At 32.8% G+C, this 24,291-nt stretch overlaps 1 protein-coding gene across 2 annotated transcripts in view; it reads right to left on the reverse strand.

Moving 5' to 3' along the window:
- LOC145276962 (short transient receptor potential channel 7-like) overlaps positions 1-24,291 on the reverse strand; it is a 946,690-nt gene that overhangs the window by 252,303 nt on the left and 670,096 nt on the right. The window lies entirely within an intron of this gene.

The raw sequence follows: 24,291 nt of genomic DNA on the forward strand, positions 1-24,291 counted from the left end.
CATAAGGTTTAGTATCATTATATTTTGGTTTTAACCTTTGAAAGATGACATAAAGTGGTGCAAAAGTATTATATTTAGGGTATTTATTTTACCCGTCCTGGAGTGGGTATTCTGATAGCATATTAATATATATATATATATATATATATATATATATATATATATATATATATATTCAAATCTATTCTATTGTCAGAACTCTAAAGAGCCCGCCATTAAAATAGTTTTTGTTGGAGAGAAGCACTAACTGTCCTTTATAATAAGATTACTCTGATTTAGCCAGCGGAAATCGATACTTCAACTCCGGATAGGCTTATTGGATGCCGGACAAGAGCGGAGAAATACTGACTGCCTTTAGTAAAAGTTAAAAGCTGACCTAGCATTCCAGATTGTGTTAAAGAGTTCATGGTGAGTGGTGGATGGTCGTTGTCGTTCTGATCGAAAAATATGCCCCCACGTCCCATATCTGTGATCATATCTACCCCAACGATGTCAGTCAAAGTGTACATCGGATGATCGTGGCCAAAGAAGCGATGTAGAAATTGATATTATCCAATGAATAGTGTCCTGAGGTAAAGGATGGAGTGTCAGAGGCGGAAGTTATGGCGTCGATAATGCGCGGGGGAAAGATGTCGTTTTAAAGGTTGACTTTTAAGTAAAGTCATACGAAGAGAAACATTATAGACGCTTATGGGAAGAAGAGAGGAGGGAGGGAGAGAAAGAGAGAGAGAGAGGGAGGTAGGGAGGAGGAAGAGACGACGATGAATAAAAGAAGAAAACGAAGAAAAGAAGAGGAAAAATAGAATTACAAGAAGGAGCTGAGAAGAAGAAGTTAGACAAAAAAAGGAGATTTAGAAAAGAAGGAGGAGAAGCAGAAAAGTAAGAAAATTAAGTGGAAATAAAAGGAGGAAAGAGAAGGAAAAGCATATGAATAGGAGAGGGGGAAAAAGAGAAAGCGAGAAGAAGGAAAGGAAGGAAAAACGGAGAAAGAAGGGGAGGAAGAAAGGTAAAAAGTGAGAACGAGGTTAAAAAAAAGAAGTGAGAAAGATTAAGAAGGAAGAAAAAAAGTGCGATAAAAAGAAAAAAAGACGTAAGAAAAAGTATATAAGTTCAGGGTATTAATAAGAGAGAGAGAGAGAGAGAGAGAGAGAGAGAGAGAGAGAGAGAGAGAGAGAGAGTAATATATATCAATTGGAAATTATAAATTAAATAATATTTTGTATCCGTCTCCAGTTTAGAAATGAAACAATATGTACGTATAATGCGAGGTTATTATTGTTTGTTTTGCCTCTGATCATCTTTCTTTTTTACAAACGAGTCACAAATAATCAAAGCTAAAACACTATTCAAGGAACAGATTCACAGTTGAATATCATGAGAGGATTGAAAATTATCAGTCGCTCAAAACAACAACCGACTCATAAAACGACGATTATTTCCCTCTACCGTGTCAGTAAAATCGACAAAGAACAAAATAAGGGGTCGTGAGGGTTAAGAATTGCCGAAAGTAATACTAAAATCCATTTCCTACGTTCCTTTTTTAATCATCGTATCAACTCTACGCTTAAGTTATTTAATCAGTTCACAGTATATATATATATATATATATATATATATATATATATATATATATATATATATATATATATATATATACTAGCAAAAGTACCCGTCGTTGACTGGGTTCAAAAACAGCCTACAGAAAATGAACTCTGATTTATGAAACTATGATAGGTTATGAAAAGGAAGGGTTATAAAAAGATAGACACACACACACACACACACACACACACACACACACACACACACACACACACATTCAGCTTTATATATAAATGCAACTTTGTCTATGCTTGTGTATGTGTGTGTAAGTTCGTTCCATATAGACCCCGAAACAACTACACAGATTTTCTTTAAAATTTACAGAACTTTAGTGTATAAGTCTGGGAATGATCTTAGTTAAGTTTTGTCTCATACCCTCCCGATAATTACCGATAATCGATAATCGAAACAGTTATATTTTTTTTTTATCTATCATCAGTAAAGCCATTTTTTCCATGTCGTCGCTTAGCAACAATGATAGAACAACGGGCCGTGAAAATTCTACTGTGGACAAGTAGATAGCGTGTTTATTTTTTCTTGAATGACATGGCCTGTAGGTTAAAACTCCTCAAATTGCTTAATTATTTTTTCATTAACTTCTAAGAATTTTATAAGACTTGAAAATTTACGTGTTTTTTAGCACTGTAAAAATAAATTATGTCTCTGTTTTTGAACGTCTATTGGACAAGCAACTGATCATGAAAAAAAAATGCAAAACAGTCTACACACATATTTAGTGAACATGTGATTCAGAGGTTTCTTATTTGTCGATTTAAAAAGATAGGCTCCAACAACCAAGCACAAGTAGTATGCCCGGCAACATAAGATAACGAATTTTTCAACAGAGTTGACTAATTGTAGAACTATACAGCGACAAGCACATAAATACTTACACTAAACATAGAACTGATGTTGATCATGTGGTTTCTTTCCCATACGATTCAAGTAATCGTGGCCCCCAAAACCTCGCCAAAAGTAGTTGGTTTTGAGTTGGAAGAATAGCTGCTAAGAGGATACATCAGAGAAATTGGATTGTTGCTGGCACGTTGCATCCACTGTATGGGGCTACCTTGATCAGTAAGGTATAGATATAACCATAATTTACTAAAATAAGTTTAGCATTACAAAAAGAAAAAAAGAAAGAAAATTTCGGAATTACTAAAGATGCAGACCAAAATAAGCATAAAAAAGGCGTCAAGCACGGCCGGGTATTTTTCTTTCTTTTTTACATGGGGGGTCACCACTTATCAAGGCCCGAAGGCCACTCAGGGATAAGGGTTATTGCTTGTACAGTAATCAATGAGATAGCATTGTAGTAATCATTAGTATTGGGGGTTTTGATAGAGTGTCTTACTTAAGGGGGCGGTTTGTCAGGAGTTTGTTTATGTTGGACTTGAAGACGTCCAAGTTGTAGTCAGGTGGGAAACAGGCAAGCGGCAGAGAGTTCCACTGGCGTGCAGTTCTAAGAAAGAAACTTTGCTCATGGAATCTACGTTTGGATTTAGGCACAGATAAAGAGTGGGGAAAATTATTGACAGTAATACATACTGCTAGTATATATATATATATATATATATATATATATATATATATATATATATATATATATATGTGTGTGTGTGTGTGTGTGTGTGTGTGTGTGCGTGTGTGTGTGTTCTAACCTCTGTTTCAGAATGGTTCCCTTCGTCTCGCCGACACTTAAATAAAATCCCTTTTCTGCGGAACAGTAACATCAGACAATTTCCTTTTATATTTCCATAGTTTTATTTTCATACACAGAAGGTTTGCAACGTCTTTAGACTTCTACATCTTTACGAAATGCGTCCGTTAGCGCCTCTGTGAACGTAAATATTACGACCGATCCCGAGTCTATCCTCTGGTAAACTTACTCTTTACCTGACTTCCCCGAATGTTTACGTTAATATATTATAACCGTTATTTTTGTTAGTTAAGCACTTTACGTAAACAGGTCACTCTTACTGTTTGTTATTGTAAATATTTATTTTAACATTATGTTCCTACTCCTTTGTTATCGTAAACTTTGAAAATATTTTATTGTGACTTAAAAATATTATCGTTAAAATTCTGAATCTGTTATTGTTTCAAATATTTATTATCCGCCATTCTCACTTTATAAAATACTTATATTTTCAATAACATTGCCCATATGTTTGATAGTCTATCGATGCCTATAGTTTCATGTTAACACTCAGAATCCAGATGCAGAGTCCCAATATACAAGAATCAATACTCTTAAAAGAAAGAAATTACTCTTTCTTTCGTAAAAATAATCGTCATAGTCAGTTTAATCTAACGTTTTATATAAATAAAACAAATGCCTGTTCGTTTTTTTTTATTTATTGACATTGTAGCTGTTTAATTTTATTTAAATCAGTACATATTCCCTGCCTTCTCACCATAAAAATACTTTTTGTTGGGTATTCTTCATAGCTATAACACGAATGGCACTCTTCCAAATGTATTTATCTAAAACTAGCGGGTCTTGTAGAAATTCCACAGCGGACTCTTCCATATGTAATATATTGATGTTGGGATTTTGTGGATAGTAAGCGTAAATGGAAACGCCCTGATATTATTGTAGCTCTTTTGTTAAAACTGCAAAGTATTTATCTAAGCTAGCAGGATACCCGGCGTAGCCCGATCGTAAAATATGCTTGAATATGTTTATATATATTATTATAGTCAATTCGATTCTTGCATATTATAAAGTCGTGATTTATATAAAAAAATGTCTCCGTATGACTTAGGTGCATCAGCTTGAATCGGCACCAAAACCAAAACTTATGAAGATTTTATATATATATATATATATATATATATATATATATATATATATATATATATATATATATATATATATATATATAAATTGATTTTCTTCACCTATAATCGAAACCGAAACCAAAACTTATGAAGAATTCTTAGTACAAATCATTTATAAAAAATAGATAACTTGAGTGTAAAAGAATAAAGAATACTTGGTAAAATTATTTATTACAAGAAATTGAAGGTCATAACAATAAAACGACACTCACTTGGAAGAAGAACAAAATATAAGTGGAACACATAAAATAACACACACGCTATCGTATTAATATATAGATCGTACTATATTAGTCGACGGCGCGATATAATTAATTTAAGAAGTTAAAATCTGTAAAACCGGATTTGTTTTTGTTTTACCTTAGCGACATCATATTAATCACTAATCGATGTGTGTGAAAGTGATAGTGTAGTACGAACATTAAATGACTCAGCGTATTGTTATATTAATATAATATTAATAATTAATCAATGACTTGTGGAGTATTGGATAAAGTACTTGTTAATATTTAATTGTAAGGTACACGCTTCTGGGGTTGAAGGTTCAATCCTCAGTGCGGTCGACAACATGCAATTACGAATTATTTAGGACTTCTACCTAGAAGGGGCCCCATCTAACTTGTGTATGGTAACCGCCTGGAATATCAGAAGAAGGCTAACAAGTGTTACAACTAACCCAAGGGTGCCATGAGACTGTGCAATGCAGAGGCATTCATCTCTCTGAGGTATCATACGTACCCATATATACAACACATGCAATACCAATTATTCCAAACGGTCATATATTGGTACTATCTATGCTCAACATCGCTTTACTTCTGTGATCTAACAAGAACAAGTTTGTTAACGTGATTATGCCGTAGTATGAGGATGCAATTAGACACAATAGTCTTGATATAATTTTAAGTCGGCATGGTCAATTCCAGAGGTAGACACCGTGTCGATCAGACATATATGGTAGATGAGTATGTACGTCTCTCTTTGTGAAAATACAGGCAGCGTTAAACATACCAGCGCAGATTGCGAACTCGGCATACCGTATTCAAATTCTATTGGCGTTGTTAATTCATTTCCATTAACACAGCCATGAAACCACTCTATGCGAGCATTACGCTCCTATTTCCGACTAAGTGGTTAATAATGGGCCGCCTAAGATGCCCTTTATAATTATGAACTAGCCCGCGTAAAATGGCTAATTTTGTACCAGCATCAAGTGTCCCCCTGTCTCTTTTTCGAGGTAATGAACTTGAGAGCCTGTCTATAAACTAATCTTATGCATAACTTTTCCGTAATAAAATGCTCATAAACAAAATATATTTTGGAAATGTATAATAACTCAAACTATTCCATGGGTTAAATTGTAGGACCAACAAGACTATCAACCCGTAAATGACAACTATTCCAATAGAAGGGACGCTATATAACACCTATGACCAGTTTATTCTTTGTCACGTGTCACACATCATGCGCCTATACAGTCACCAGTTGTCGATTGAAAAGAGTTGGTCATGTTCTCTACAATGAATTTAAAATGACAAGTTACTGTTTTACTCGTAGCTAGAGGCATTTGTGGACGTCTAACTCGTCTTAACGATTTCCAATAGTACGTCTCGATATCCATTAAGGCATCCACGCCTCCAGGGCACAGAAGGAGAAATAGCAAAAAATAATAGGAGAAATATAGACAAAGAAGAAATACTTTAGAGAGTGAAAAGAAAAAATGTGAAAGAAAAAGGGAATGGAGAGATAATTAGATTGATGAAAGGAGAGAGAGAGAGAAAGAGAGAGAGAGAGAGACGCATATAGAGAGACGGAAAGGCGTATAGAGAGAAATGACAAAAATAATGGCGAAAAATAGAAGCACTGTAAATAAATAAAATGGTAAATATGACAGAGGGAGAGGAAGAGACGGTGGAAGGAAACAGAGGAGAGAGTGGAGTAAAAGGGAAACAGGAAACGAGCAAACTAATGCTATAACACCAATAATAATGGAAGCTGAAGGTAAAATCTAATTTAAAAGACCATAATAAAAATATTAAATTAAATGTGTTAGTATAGTGGTATTGATCTCTATCGACAAAAAGTAATTTTATTTATAAAACGTATTATAGAAGCGGATCTTCTGATATGATTTCAATATTTGATTAAACCAAAACGCGTTTAATAATGCTGTTTGTTAAACAATGATTTTGTTAAGTGTCTTATTATTAGTAAAATATAAAATATAATATTAACGTTCTTTGAAGCATCATTAGGAATTAAAAAAAAAAAAACTTGGTAAAAACAGTTAAAACTGTTTTTAGAACACGTTAAAGATGCAAAAATATTTTATTAAAAAGGCAAGAGAAATACGATACGATTTCTATTTTTTCTTTTCTATTTTAAAGTCCGAACATTTATCATTACTTCCGGACCATATAATTTCTGATTAATTTCGGATCATATCACGCCAATCTTCAGAGAGCGAAAGCGTTCTATTGCCCGTTTTTTTTCCTTGCAAGTACAAAAATAAAAATAAAAGAACGTAATTGTATCGTATTTTTTCCTTCTTCAAATAAAATAATTTTGCATGTTTTACGTTTTCTAAAAAACAGTTTTATCTGATTAATAACATATTTTTATTTATATAATATAATAAAAAAAGTCGACTATTTGGCTGCATAGACAAAAAAAAAAAAACCCCGAAAAAGATGGTCCCTCAAAATATATATTAAAATAAATGTTACCAAAAGCAACATAAATTATTCTTCTGCTTACCTGTTAAATACAAAAGCACTTATGTGTTTTGTATTTTAACTTTTTAAATCATTTATCTAGTTGGAAGCATAAGTAGTGCCAAGTCTTAAGTTATGACAAGAAAGAAAAGTGATCGCCATTAAACGATCATCTTCGAAGTCTCAATGATCAGTAAAATAACGAAAATTAAACAAAATACTGGTAGAAACCCATCCGATACATGTCATCAATCGTGCAAAAATGTAATTTTTTACTAATATTTTCTTTAAATATTTTCTTTAAATTTCGATTTTTGTGCGACTATCGGAACTCCACAGATGACTGTTCCTTTCTTGTTCTAACCCTAAACACTATAATTTTACTAAAACAAATTAAATGCTATAAAATAAGTTAAAACAAAATCCTTATCTAGATAGGATGAACAGTTACCTTGCCTTTGCTTATATTTATTTGTTATAGATATTTGTTTTGGACCTCGTTTTCGTTTTGTTGTCTACATCGCAAAATATACAAAAATCATTTTTAGTCGGTGAAAAACTGTATTCATTTATATTTATTATTTTTCTCTAAAATATAAGATTGATGGAACAAAAACTCTTTAAAAAATATAACAAAACAAAACAAAACTAATAAAAAAAACTAGAACACAATTTTAGAAATTTCGTTGTACCCATTCATACCTTAAGAAGAAAAATCACGGTCAAGGTTACACACAGAGTTAAGGGCAAGGTTAAATCGAACTCATCAAATTACCAAGCGACCGATGAACATGAGCAAAGTGTAGTATATGTTTTGACACTTCATTATTTCTATTTTTGGCCAATTAGAAAAAGATCATTTTAGACTGTCAAGTTTTATTTTTGTCCACATACCGAAAGCTGGATTTTCTCCACTTATAACATTGAGATTGTGTCTATCCCTGCCCTCTTGGAGAGTCAAGTAAATAGGGGTTATTTCTAGAAATGCAATATATATGTCAGACACGGGCTGCACTATGAGCAATCAAACGCTGGTCATTACTATTGTTCCAAGTACTCCCATAATGTTCTTCATCAATCTTTCCCGTTTCGTCAACCTCTATTTTCAAGTGGCTCATGGCCCAAATGGCGAGCCCAATAGTAAAAAAATAAAACAAAACAAAAAACAAAACAAAAAAACAAAACAAAACGAATCTAAAAAGATGTGGAAAAGAGACGAGTTGAAATCACTTAACATCTTAAAAGCGGCTATGACTTGATCAATGCTGTAAGCACGTATATTCCAGACAAGTCTCTCTCGACTCAATTAATCCCACCCTCTCTAACAGAACGAATGGTTATAATTCAAAACTGGTATTACGGGCTAGGACAGATTTGATTACTTTAACGATTGTCTGGGTTACACGGACGACAACGCTTTCATTCTGAAGAGATAGTTTTAACTGGCGCGTTAACTAAACACCGAAAGTGATGGAAGATTTCTACACGACTACTTACACGACAAAGTTACGTTCATCACTCATAATGTAAAGATAAAACATCAGACTAGTAAAATATTGAATTGACTCAAAGCAAGGTAGAAACTCTTAATACTAGTATTAGATAGTAAACTATATTTTATGAATGAATCAATCTAAAATATTTTATGAAATTTATCCATTAATCTATAATTGTAGTCTATCTATCTATCTATCTATCTATCTATCTATCTATCTACCTGGCGTCGAATGGTTCAGGGTCGTCTGAAGAAGTCTCATTAACTGAAACAGATGGCTGTTTGTAGCGACCAAATGTAACTGTTTACCTTCGAATAAATTATAATAATAATTATATATATACATATATATGAGTATCTATCTATCTATCTATCTATCTATCTATCTATATATATATATATATATATATATATATTACAAAAATACAATTATATAAGCATTGTAACTCCTTACAGTATTTATATAATTATATTTATTTAATAATTTCATTTCTTTATATATAAGCTCGACGCATATATTGAGCATATTGTTGGTTTTGAATCCATGTACCTGAAATAAATTAAACTTTATATATATATATATATATATATATATATATATATATATAAAACAAATATATATATATATACTTATAACAAACTATAATATATATATATACTAGATTACCTGTGACCCGTTGGGTCAGTATGTTATATTAGCTATGAAATTCATGCATGAGCGTGACACTTGTGACGTAAAGAAAATAGTTTTTTTTGACATAACAGAAACATTTCTATGAAAGTATATTAAAATGAAAAATCACGGACAGATCACTCAAACATGAAATAAAATCCTCCCTATTCGTGTAAAGTTACCTATTTTTCTGAATAATCGCTAAAAAAACGAAAATTAAACATGATTTTCCTACGAATCGAACGCCGACGAAAGTCATTTAGCAGCAAAAACGCACATGAACCTATCGATGAGAAATACAAGAATGAAAAACCCATATTGAAATCCTTCAACCAAGTTATAGAAACTTAAAATCTAAAAAAAAAATTAATAAGACCTGAAGCAAAAAAAAAAAAAAAATAAAGCCTAAATAAATAAAATAAAATACGACTAATATTGAAACAGATTAGTAAATGTGTCAACAAATTCACCGTTCTCACACAACTATTTTGTATCTAGAAATGTAAACAAGAAATTTAAAAAGAAGGAAGGAAGGAAAGAAAAGGGACGCATAGAAAGTAGTAGCAGTAGTAGTCTTGGCTTTACTAAAATTGTTCATATGTTTGTCAACGGGTTAAATTTGTTTAGTTGTAAGAAAATAGCGACAGTATACTTGTAATAAAGAATAGTTGCAAAACACCCCCACTCTTCCCATGTTAAATAATAATAATTTCGAAATAATAACGTTAATATTTCAGTGCGCAGGTTAAAATCTGCAAAAAGTGTCTGTAGGTATTAAAACAAATAATTGAACATTTTTATCAAGATCGGATTCATCTATTACTATTAATATTTAAGGCTTTCTTTCTAGGGCAATTGCTCTTGACATATCAAAGGTCTTCGATAAGGTTTGGCATAAGGGTCTACTTCATAAGATTTCCAGCTACGGTATAACTGGAAATGTTTTCTCAATAATTAAATCATTTCTCTCTCATAAGAGTAGTGGTTGATGGCCAACAATCAGAGGCCCACAGTATTAATACTGGAGACCCCCAGGGGTCCACCCTGGGCCGAACTCTCTTCCTGATCTACATCAATGATCTCTCAAAACACATACTTAAATCATTCGTTGACATCTATGCCGATGACACGACCATCTACGGCAACACATCAAAGGCCGTAAATGACAAAGCTCTCTCTGATTCCCTCTCCTCTGAACTTGAGCGGATGGTTCAATGGGGGAAGAGATTGCTGGTTACTTTTAATGCATCTAAAACCAAGCTCCTAACTTTACATCATCAACGCTCTGTTCCTCATCTAGCATCAATTAAAATGGATGGCTCTCTTCTTCGGGAAGCTTCATGTTTTGACAAGCTCCTGGGTTTGACCTTTACTCCTGATCTGAAATGGAACACGTATATAAAGTCTGTTGCCCGGGCCGCTGCCACATCTGGGCTGGAGCTTCAAAAAACAGCCTATCCTTCCTTGACAAAGTACAAAATAGACTTCGTGGCTTAGTGGGGGATCCTCTCTTTTCCCTGCAAACTTTCTCCCACAGAAGAGACGTTGCGAGCCTATCTTTGTTTTATCGTTATTTCCATGGCAAGTGCTCGTCCGAGCTCCAATCTCTGGTCCCCCCTCGACAATCCTTCATGATAAACACCCGTCTAGCTAAAACCACAGTCAGTAATTTCCCCCACTCTTTATCTGTGTCTTAATCAAAACGTAGATTCCATGAACATAGCTTTTTTCTGAGAAGTGCATGCCTGTGGAATCTCTTCCGTTTGCCTGTTTCCCACCTGGCTACAACTTGGACGTCTTCAAGTCCAACATAAAAAATTCCTGATTAATCGCCCCCTTAAGTAAGACACTTTATCAAATCTCCAATACCAACTATTACTACGATATTATCCCATTGATTATTGTACACAAAATAACCCTTATCTCCGAGTGGCTTCCGGGCCTTGATAAGTGTTGATCCCCATGTAAAAAAAACCCTGTAAAGTAATTGTATGATTACGAAAATCACATTTAACCATTTTTAGTGATGAATTATCGCCTATTAATTTTGGCAAAGTATCCTCAAGGCTTTCTAAAATAATTTTATTTTATAAATGAAAAAAAAAAAAAAGTAAAAACAAACACTAATCAATTTACGTGATTTTTTGAATATGATATTTTCGTCACGCACACACACACATATATATTATTTATATTTTAATTTTATGTTTAGATGAGATAAGTCGATTATTTATCTCATCTAAACTGTCTGTAAATAAAAATATTAATATATATATATATATATATATATATATATATGTATATATATATAAAACAATAAAACAGACTATTTTATACAACATTAATCCATATTTTTCTGATACCATTCGATTTAATATACAGGTGGAATGTTAACATACTTTTATCGTCGTTATTATTGCCCAAGAGAAAGCAACGAATATGATAGAGTTTGTAAATTCGACTGTTCGTCTTAACAATTATGCATTGCAATCCAGCGTAAAGAGTTTTCTCTCATTGTCCTCTCCCCGTCTTGGTTGGACGAAGTTAATAAACGCTCGATACTGGCTAGGAAACTCGGAGTTCAAGGAATCTGTTTAATCAGGTTGCATCCAGGGCAGGTTTATTCAGAAATGTCTAACCGCCAAAACAGAAATGTTTATGCAATGCCCACAATTTTTTTCTATTTCTCTTTGTATTTGTCTTTTTTTTATATGCCAATACCGCGAAATAAACATGAAGCGTGGAATCATCTTGCGGCGTTTTCCAATAAGAGGATTTTGTATTTATTTATAAAATATGTTTTCGGGGTTTTCATTTCCTTTTGAACACGAAACATCTGTAATTTTCGCACCGACTAAATAACTTTGAGATGAAAAAAAACAAAAAAGAACATATATCAATAAAAAATATTAAAAAATAATGTTGCATTATGAGAGAAATGATCAAATTCCTTCATATTTAATGAACCTAATTGTTGATTCCATAAGCCCCTAGGTTTACAAGAAAACAAAACATTCGCTCAGATTAAGAAAAGAATAACACGTCTAGAGAAATAGTTTCGTGTGTTGGAATAAAAGAGAAGTATAAGATAGTGAAAGGTGCTTCATTACTTTGGTAATTAATTGTAATTATCAATATATCTATAAAAGTGGGAATATGAGTGTGTGAGGACACTTTTCAACCTATATACTCTACGAACTTTTGACCTACAGATTTGAAATTTGGTATATAGGATATTCAGACATGTGGAAATTTTTAATCCGTTTTTATCCAGAAAAAAGGCTGCTAAGGGGTCAAAATTAAAAAAAAAAATTGGTACGTGGAAGTCATCGAAATTTTATCGGCTTGCTAACTGTTTCACGAATGCACATGCGTGAATAGCTCACATTACAGATGACTTATGTTAAGAATAAGTAGTTTGAAAACACATTTTAAATCGTGTCTCGCTAGTCTAATGGTTATCGTACTTGACTGACTGTTTTTAGGTTTTGGTTTCGATCTAACCTTGAGTGTTTTTGTTTTATTTACAAGAAATGGGCGGTTTAGAAAACAAGATAATACTCGCATGCACATATTTCAGTTTCTGTATTAATTAAAATATAATATTTATGCGGATTTTTTGACGAGCAACGCCGGGAGGCCCGCTAGTGTCTTATATAATTTATATGCTTAGTTTTAGGCAGCTTATAATCATCCAAACATCAATCATACATTTCCAACTGTTTTAATACAAATGTCTGTAATAACGAAGACTTAACGAAGTCGAAAGCGCTAGTAATTATAGAAACAGAAATATGAACAATCATATATGATATTTCTATAAATTCTTTTGTCTGTTTATCCGTCACATTTTTTCTTGGAAACTAATGGGCCAATCTGTTAAAAATTTTGTATGGACATATTTTTGAGAAGATGCAACGAACTAATATTATGGTATCAATTTAATGCACAGTAAAGAATTAATAGAGATTGGTATTTAAGTTAAAATTTTCTCAGAAACTACTGAACCGATTTGGCTAAAGTTTTATATTGACCTTTCTCATGATAAAGTGTAGCGAACTAACCCTTATGGTGTCCGTTAGATAATGACTTATGGGGACTAATAGGGACTTATAAGGATTAGTGTTTAATGAAAAAGCGAGCCCAATTTAACCAGATTCAACAATCAATTTTGCATAAAGCACTTATGCTCAGGCAACAGGTTATAACTTCTGTTACAAAGTCTTATATATATATATATATATATATATATATATATATATATATGCGTGTGTGTGTGTGTTTGTGTGTGTATGTATGTATGTGTGTGCCTACAATAAAATATAGCCCCAAACCTTGCATATGTCATGCCGGTGAAAGAAGGAAATCGTAGCTTGTTCACTCTCTTTATAACTCTTCCATGGGATATATTCGGATCCAGGATTCGAAATCTAGTCCTCTTGGGCACCAACTCTGCTATTAAACAATGACGTGGCAAACAAGAAAGTTGTATGACTATCATTGTGTGTGTATGTGTGTGTGTGTGTGTGAGTTTCGATACTATGTATAATTGTAAGAAATTTATTCTTTTTTTTTCACACAGTGGTCACCACTTATCAAGGCCCGGAAGCCACTCAGGGATAAGGGTTATTGCAAGTACATTACGTTAGTGTGGAGAATTGATGAAGTGTTTAATTAAGGTGGCGGTTCATTAGGAATTTGTTAATATTGGACTTGAAGACATCCAAGTTGTATTCATGTTCCTCACATTGTATTTAATACATATATATGGCGTGTGACATCCGTGTGGCTTACTATTATAGATCTATAACGGTTCCTTGCTAAATGGAGACATGCATATTCTCTTTCTAATCCATGATAAACCTTCCTGAAATCATACCCAAAGCAGCTGTTATTCGATGATAATCAGAGTAACTACTCGTTCTTTTATAGTGGTTTAACAAGGTTACGTCGTGAAACGTTTGACTCTATTCCGGTTATCTTCATAATCTTACATCTAATTATATATTAAACCTATACTTGTATGCCGGATTTGAATTATGCATAGTGAACAATCTTATTAATAAGTTTAAATTACTTTGATTTGATATAAACATATATTTATTAACATAGTTGTATTAGTTGATTTATTTATAAGAGGATTATGATCGATATACGTCATAGAAAGTATATAGATATACGCTCGTAAAATGTATTAAATAAACATCTCGTGGAGTCATAAAAGTATTATCTTATGTTCATGACACCAATGAACTGATAGTGTGAAATTGTACAGCACTATGTCTAATCCCTTCAATATATGTATATATATATATATATATATATATATATATATATATATATATATATATATATATATACATATATAGTAAAAAAATTACAGCTTACAAATTAAGAAAGAGAAAAACTTGAATAAATTGGAAGCTTAAATGAAACTGCATGGAATAAGAAAATTATTATGTCTATTTTGTATCCCTTGTTCGAAAAATAAACGTTGTAAATTCTAATTTGTAAAATTTAACTGCTTACACACACACACACACACACACACACACACACACACACACATATATATATATAAGTTATGTATGTATGTATATATATATATATATATGTATATATATATGTATATATATATATATATATATATATATATATATATATATATATATATATATATATATATATATATATACACGCTTCCCCAGGGAAACAAAATTGGAAATATAAGCTTTTGGCTCGCAAGCATGCAAGGCGAATTAATAATTGAATACTCTTGGACAATCAATATCGTAAAAATAACTATGATCTATTCCTTAAAACTTAACAGTGAATTGTACAGAATTCAAGCTATAGCTTTGACTAGTCTGCTGTATAAAGCCCCATTGAATAATCTTATATGAGATGAAACGTCTTTGGATGTGAAAGAATTATATAAAAATAAATGAATATAAATAACAATCTCTTTCTATTACGGTTGGGTTATGCGTGACCATTGTTGACCCTACTATCTTTACCACTCGCAATCAATGTTTACGACTGCAACTTCTGAGTTTTCCATGTTTATACGGACAAGTAGTTCCTTCTACTCTACTTGACTTTTATTTTTCTCTGAAACTCCATGAATTAAGAGAAACTTGTATTATATTGCCTGTCTTTGTAACATCTAATGATTCGATATGTGACACATGACCAGCCCTGCTCTCACAAACTAATCTGCATGACCTACAACCACTTGTATAGCAGACGCAGTTTCTGTTCACGCTGAATCAATACATACAGTATTATACAAAAGCCACTGTCCTTTAGCTTATGAAATTATAGACAAATTATTTTTGATAAAGTTGGCCTGTTGAGGGGAGTAAGATGATGTAACGTCTCGAAAATGTCCTATAATTCAGCATAACACATAAAGACGACGCCGCATACATCAGAAGTCCATAGTTTTAATTATAAACCTTGCAGGTCTCATACAAGAGCGTTCGTTTTTTTTTTTTAGCAATGATAACATTCTTAATTCGCTATTGCATTTTCGTTAGGTATTTATTTTTAATTCTTACTTATTTTCCATGAATTTGTATTAAACGATTTCTTAAAAATATATTAAAACATCGATATAAAATATTTACTTATCTAATTTTTGAATACTTAAAAATATTAGATATATAACATTTAATTACGACTGGAAAACAAGGCCGATATAAATAGAGAAAGACGAGTAATTTCAGGATTTTCTCATGTCCAGTTTACCTTGGTATTTAATCTATAATTGGAGCAAGGATATCTGCATACCTTTTGAAAGTAACCCGAAAGAACTCGAACTCGGCAGTCTGAACTAACGCCCCGCGGCTGTAACAATTAGACCGCATTGTTCACCTTAAAAATGAAAATTTTATATCCAAATCGTGATATAATAATTCAAAAGAACGTGACAAGTAAAAGGAAAAAAATTGGAATGATGTATGATTATCAAAATAACAATGACATTTCTTAGGAAATAAAACGTCTCGTATATTAAAATATATTTCTTGAAAATAGCTTTTTAATAGCAATTCAAGTTCGCTAAACGCAATATCAATCAACTAGGAAAATATACGATTCATCATTTCGTTTATCAGCAGTTCAAATTCCTCGAACAAATGTTAGATGTAGAGTAGCCGCCATCTTGTATACGTCATTAGCCATTTTAGAAGCATCTTAAGTCACTATTTTGTATGGATTGTGAAAGACAGATTTCTATTAAAAAAAACTTCTTCGTACATCAGAATTGAATAAAATGCCATGTACTTTCCGTCGAATAGTTGCCATAATTGAAACCTTTTCTGTTAACGATTTTTTCAAGCGTCTTTGAAGCAATCCTGCGATAATTCAAGTAGATATCTGCTGGAATATTTGATACACGTATCTCATGTTGGGGAAGAAATTCCAGCTTTATTAATTTGATGTCGGTGTTACTGTAATGCTTGGCCCATTGGTTTTGTATCATCAGAGTGAAAACTATCCTAATGAAAATATACTAGTACATTTATATTATGATTAATCAACTCCACAATTGATTAATCAATTTCAAATTGGAAAACAACTTCAAAATGAGTAATAATCAACTGAAAATGGGAAAACAACTTAAAAATGAGAAATAATAAAATAATCAACTTCAAATTAGAACACAACTTCGAAATGAGACATAATCAACTTCAAATTAAAAATCCTTATAATACAAATAAATTTAATATGTATTGTTTTACTTTTACTTCCAAGGAATATAAAATAATCTAAACGTTCTTGAAAATATATCATAATCTAAACGTTCTTGAAAATATATCATCTACATAATTACAGAGGAAAATAATCTCAATTGCAGATACGATGTTAGTGCAAGTCTCTAAATTCTTTGTATTTTGAGTTTGTCTTCATTGACACACAAACACACGCACACGCACATACATATAATGAAAATGACCTGTCAATATGTTTAGGTAGCTGAAAAATGAATTTTCAATTCATTAAAAATATCAATTTAAAGTTGTTTATTCTTATTTTAAATTTATTGTTTTTACGTTTTGACTTATTTATTCTTATTTTAAATTTATTGTTTTTAAGTTTTGACATTTGTTTCCTTTAAAGTTGTTTAACACACTTTGAAATTGTTTAGAATTTTGGAGTCGATTATTCATCATTTTGAAATTGATTATTCACCATTTTGGAAGTGATTATTTATCAATTTGAAGTTGATTAATCTATTTTGAAATTGTTTTGTTTTACAGGAAAATAAGTCCATTTTGAAGTTGATTATTATCATTTTGAAGTTGAAAAGGTATAGATCGCAGGATAACGCAACAAAACTATACACACGCATAAAAACTTCAATTCAATAATTTAATATAAGATTAAACAATGATTAAATATAAGAGAGGGTCGTTATAGCAAACTATTTGTAATTTGGTAAGCGTAACTAATACAGTAATTAATATCGCTGAACGTTATCGCCTATAAATAGCACTTTATTAGCAGGCCCGTAAAGTAAACTTCGTAACAGAATATATAAGATCTTTGTTGAATATGCAGAGATCCAAAGTGAATATCGCATTGACTGTAAACGTGGTAACACTATAAATGATGAAATAATCCAGCAATATAATCATACGTACCATATCAACATCTCCAATGTATGAAATTCATATAACATTATATAGAGAAGCAGAGAATCAAGAAGAAATCATAGATCTACGCATGCGTAAAATGACGCATGCGTACATATAGAAACTGGAATGCAATAATTAGATACACACGAGGACAATGATTAAATATAAGACAGGACCATCGTAGCAAACTATCTGTAACGTGTTTGGCTAAGCTAATACAGTAATTAGCATTGCTAATTTTTATCGTCTATAAGTACACAATAATTTGGCAATCCATTAACGTGTCTACATGATAAAATAGTGTCGGTTGTATTGAATATGAAGAGACTCAAAGTGAATATTTAATGAATAATTGTGGTGGTACTATAAATGATAATATAAGTGTGTAATATAATTATACATTCCATATCAAGGTCCCCCAGTGTAGGGAATAGACATGGCATTATAGAGAGAGACAGAGAATAGAGAAGAAACTATAAACCTACATAAAACGTGAACCCCAAGAAATTTAAGGAAATTTAATGTGGCTGGCTTGACTACTACATTTTATCATCAAGGGATGGACTTTGTATGAATATAGTGATCACCCGAGTAAAATACTTTGGAACATCCCCTGTGATTTTGCCGTTGTTCACCATCTTTGCCGCCCATTTCTCCATGAGCAACTGGTTAAATGTGTTAGATACAAAGCCCTGTTTTGATGAAGAAATATCATTTATGGGTGGCTAAATGGTTTACAACACGGATTGAAAACTTTGGTGTGCCAAGTTCGAATCCAGTTCGCTCCACAGAAACACTTCCATAAAAAATCCAAATGTAACAGTGTGTCTTACTTCACGGGAAGAAAGGAAATAAAATAACATTAATAGCTAGAGTTGATTCATGATTGATTGCTTAGGAATTATTTGCATGGCGTTGCAGACAACGAGGGCGAGACTGACTGACCTATAATTGCGCGGCGATCACTGGATACCTTTATTTACATTGAAAACACAGTAAGTATTACCCAGTTATTAGGTAGCACATATCCCCTAAAAATGAGTACAAAATTCAAGATGGTTGCCATCGAGATCGTGACTTCTATATATCTGTTATAAGAGATGATGACGTTAGTTTTTCCAAACTTTTTTTTTTCAAGAATCATCGTCCTCTCACATGCAGTCTTTGTTCACCAATTATATATTGACCATTTCCGACGTTGCTTGTTCTTGCTGGTCTAATGAACACCGTGTTATATCGTATCATTGCGTAATTCAAGTGATAAAGAACAAATACAAGTCAAATACTGGGATAAGCAGTCCTGGTATTATTTCAGAGTTTTCTTTCTCCGAGATTATTTGTCTTATATGACCTTAGCATTTGATGGGCCTTACTGGTTAATCTGAAGCTAAAGAGGGTAAATTAAAAGAAGATGTATATATTGATATATTTTCCAAGAATATTAAAAGAATTGAGATTTTGGAACTCTAACTTAAAAAATTTCTAAAACATCAACATCACAATTATTCCTAAACCTTGAGTTGTCCCTTGAATAGAATAGGATATGTTTTTTCTTGGGCATGTCACGATTAAGTTTAAAATAGTTGTGTTAGACTCTCATTTCATGTTTCATTCTTCCAATTAGCCGTTGTTAAAATAATAATAATAATAATAATAATAATGATAATAATAATAATAAGAAGAAGAATCAGAAGAAGATTGAAGCTGCATGCCTATTAGTTCTCGATCCACACCTCAATCCTCATATTACCACCCCAAAAAAAGAGTCAGACCGAATAGCCAAGTAGTCAGGAACGAAGGAAAGACCGAGGAGTGAGCACTTACCAAACCTCCACTGTAGGAGTGTTAAAAGAACTGTGACCTTGGGGAGGCTTATTGCCACTCAAATTCCAATAAAGACCAATGGCTTCTGCCAACGAGAAATTAATAGAAAGCAGCTTTTGCGATAATGCAAATTTATTTGCAAATGTTATCGAAAGAGGTAGAGAGTACTGGAAAATCTGGAGAGACTTCTTGTAACTCAGATCCGGGGAACACCACAGGTTGTATTAGATGAGATCTTTAATGACCTGTGTGAAATCTCCTTGTGGGCTAATAATAATAATAATAATAATAATAATAATAATAATAATAATAATAATAATAATAATAATAATGGGACATGGACATACAGACGGACAAACCCATCCAAGCAAGAAGACCAGATATCGTAATAATTAACAAGAAAGAAAAATCCTGTCAAATCGTGGACTTTGCAGTCCCAGCTGGCCACAGGGTGAGTATGAAAGAAAAGGAGAAACGAAGCAAATACACAGAGCAGAGTTAAAAGGGATTTGGATGATGAAGAAAGTCCAAATAGTACCGATAATAGTAGGAACACTAGGAACAATTCCGAAAAACTTCGAAAAAAGAATGTCAGAAATTGGAATCAGAGGAATAACTGCAAAAGTACAACGACTAACGATAATGAAAACGACTGAAATATTAAGGAAAACCCTTGAATGCGGAGAATAATACAAGACAATATAACGAATAAGCGTTACAGGGAATGAAGAACACCGAAACTGCATATTTACAAATTCTACACCCCCCATCATGCATCCCCCCATTGTTTCATCACCGATCCCCCCCAAATGATACCAAAGGGCCGAAAAGGGTCAATAAGGACTGAAATACCGAGGAGCGAGCGCCAACCAGACCTCGGCTGGACAAGCGCAAAGGGAACTGGGACCTTGGGGAGGCTGAGTGCCACTCAAATTCCAGTATAAACCAATGGCCACTACCAGCGAGAAATCAATGGTAAGCGGCTGTTGCGATGATGCAAATTCATTTGCACATGCTATCGAAGGAGGTGGAGAGAGCTGGACGTCTGGGGAGACTTGTTGTCACTCAGCTTCCAGAGAATACAACAGGTTTCCAATCAGATCGTTTGTTGAATTGTGTGAAAGCTCCATGTGAGCCAATAATAACAATAATAATAATAATAATAATAATAATAATAATAATAATAATAATAATAATAATATTTTTATATGTATGTCACAGTTAAGCCGTGAAATAATAGCAACATCTTCAATAAGGACACTTGTGGCATCTGCTAGTATCCATAATTTCTAGATAGTTGTTATTCGTGAGCATAAATTATTGTGTTGCCACGTCTGGGCTGGTAAACAACCAATAATCTATTTTTCTCGCCCTCTTTCTCCCTCTCACTCATCATCATTGCGATGTTTATAAGATACTCTAATAGGAGGGATCGTTAATAAGTGCTTTCTGCGTCCCTGAGTGCGACCACTTGGTGATTGAGCTGTTTTTTTTTTTCGTTGCACATGGGCAGAAAACCTTTTCGGATTGTCCAACACCTACTCATAGAACGTGTTTCTCTTTATATCCGCTTTGTTATATTACGTTGTTTTCTATAAAATCTTCTGGTACTAATTTATCAACAAATTGGCGAAGTGAAATGAATATATACAATAAATTAGGAATTAAATTATAAAGGCCTATACGAAACTATATATATTCGGTATTGGATGACTGAAAATGTTGACATATGCAAAAACACACACACAAAAACGCATAACCTATACCTAGATTCCCATGCATTTAAACTAGGGCTATGACAACATCATATTCTTTTCATTGTCTTGAATCTCGAGTGTGTATCCGTTGATATCTTATATGGTTTTATATAGAGTGATGTGGTTCTCGATTGATTAACTGTGTCCAACTGTGGCGGATATATACTCGAGAGTCAAAACAATGAAAAGAATATGCTGTTGTCATAGCCCTAATTATAACACTGTACTCGAGAGCTCATGGTTAAAAATTCCTTAGAGTAACATTCACATGCAAAATGAATAGATTGCTACCGTGCTAGAAATCTACTACCGCCTGACGGTATGTAACAGAGTGCGAACGCACGTATTGCATCTGTATGCAAAATGACCGAACCGTGTGCGAGGTGACGTAACGACAAGCAAGAAAGAAACAGATTATGAAAAGAAGAACGTGTGCGCACACTGATGATCACGTAAGAGACACGTGGATGACGTCACAGCCGAGACGAGAAGTCACACGTAACCGGAGAATGATAACTAAAGGTCTTTTGTTAAAAACATGAAATAGCAAACTGAATTTCTTTCCTCTTCCTTTCTTATGTTCGTTACAACGGAGTTTACAACGTTGTGTTGGACCTCTAGATATAAACGACTATGTTACAAGTATCCTGTATCTCTAAAAATTCACCATTTATCCATGCACGGAGTTTGGTTGCCACACCTGGGCTGGTGCATCTACTGCTAGTCACCCCTCTCAGAAAGGTTAAATAAAACGTCTACAACCTAAAAGGTCCCACACTATCAACCCAGCTCCAATCTATGTCCTATCGCGGGAATTTTGCATTCTTGTGTCTGTGTTACAAGTACTTTAATGAAATTTTCTCATACTGATACGTAGCACTTGCCTCCTTTACCTCGACGTGAATACCTTTGAATAATTAGACAAACAGCAAAATCCCACCTCTTCACTTTTGCCAAAAAAGCTTTCTAATCTACTAGACTTTGGAACTATCTCCCTGTCTCCTGCTTCCCTGACTATACTTACATGTTAACATGTTACATTTAAATGCATGTGAACAAACATCTCGCTCCTCAACTCCCTACATAGTGCTCGTGTTTACATGGTCCCAGCTGGTAGCCCCTTATGCCTATGTAGCAATGTGCCTTGTTTGGGGAGGATAATGAAGAAAAAATTAAAAAGTATAATTTTTCATAAACAAATGCTTGTAAAGAATGATCGTTTATTCTGTTTGTAAAAAAAAAACAAAACAAAAAAAAATGATTACACACTTGAAATAGGTAACAATATATATTTATGTATTTGACAGAATATCACTATAAATTATAAATGATTATTTTAGTAGGAATGGATAACTAGTTATCAAGGTCCAAAGGCCACTCGAGAATAAAAGTGAATGAGTGTCAGATGGAATGTAAAATAACACTGTGATGATCGACAATCGTGGAATTTGGGTAAAATTTAATTATTTAAGAGGACTTTTTAACAAGAACTTGTTTACATGAGACTTGAAATCAACCCTGTTATAGTAATCTAGGAAGTAGCCCCGCGGTATTATGTTCACAGACGAATAGTTCCAGGAAAATAAGAGAGTGGGAAACATAGAAGCTCAGTCGAGCACGCGCCATGTTAGACAAAATGTGGTATCATGTGATTTAACCAATGATATAACGAATGAGACGTTGTTATTTCTGCGCAGGCGCAAATATGGCGGCTAATAATTATCGTGATGTTTCTCCTGAAAGCAATTCTTTTATTTTTGTTAGTTTATAAACTTCTTTTATTTGTGTGTGTTTTTTAGTCTCGTCCCTCATTGCTTTCGTCAATCACGTTGTCATTGTTGAGTGTTTTAAGAATCGAAATCATTGTCAGAGAGAATTCTGATATAGAATCATTTTTTTTTCAATGTTTGTTAGTGTCTGTAATTATCCACACTGGAAATTCACAGAGAAATTAAAATGACTAGAAGCAAACCAAACCAAACAAAACAACAACAAAAAAAGACCTTCAAAATAATGATAAATAAAAATAAAAACAAAATAGAAAGCCAACTGACATTAATTATTGATTGGTACGATTGTTGTTGTCAAATTGCCCAGCCCTCATCTCGTCTTTATGGCAGTAGTTTCATTTAAAGACAAAAAAAAAAAACAAAAAAAAACACGTAAATTAATAAAATTAAAAAAAGGAAAACAATAATACAGAAAGTAAAAACAAAACAGCAAAAAATAATTATAAATGGGTTTAGAGAGTAAAAAAGAATAATCAAGTTCAGTTAAAAAAAATCAACGGAAAAGATTGAAGCACAAACACATAATTATGAATGTCTTAAAAGTTACGAATTGATAACTAATTATAATATATATTTACTACTACTACTACTACTACTACTACTAGCACCAAACAAGAGACATATAATCGCTACTGACATTCGCATAAATCATCGCAACCAGAATAAACTATAACAACCAGACAGAGAAGAATAGTAAATTTAAACTCTGGGACCAAAGCTACGAAAATTATTGCACTTATATTCCTGCAAGGTAAATACCTATCGAAAAACTCATGGAGAAGGTGCCGGAAAACTTACTTTTCTAATAATTTATTTCCCTGGATATTAAAAAGAAAAATAGTAATTTTTTTTTAAATTACATTTTTACCCCTAACTAGGCACATTGGCACTTTGGTGTAGGGGGCTACTATCAGGGGCAACAACTACTGGGGTACTATGTTGGGATTTGC

The sequence above is a fragment of the Euprymna scolopes genome, chromosome 5, assembly GCF_053919585.1.
Source record: "Euprymna scolopes isolate OS-2025 chromosome 5, ASM5391958v1, whole genome shotgun sequence".
Taxonomy (NCBI): Eukaryota; Metazoa; Mollusca; class Cephalopoda; order Sepiida; family Sepiolidae; genus Euprymna; species Euprymna scolopes.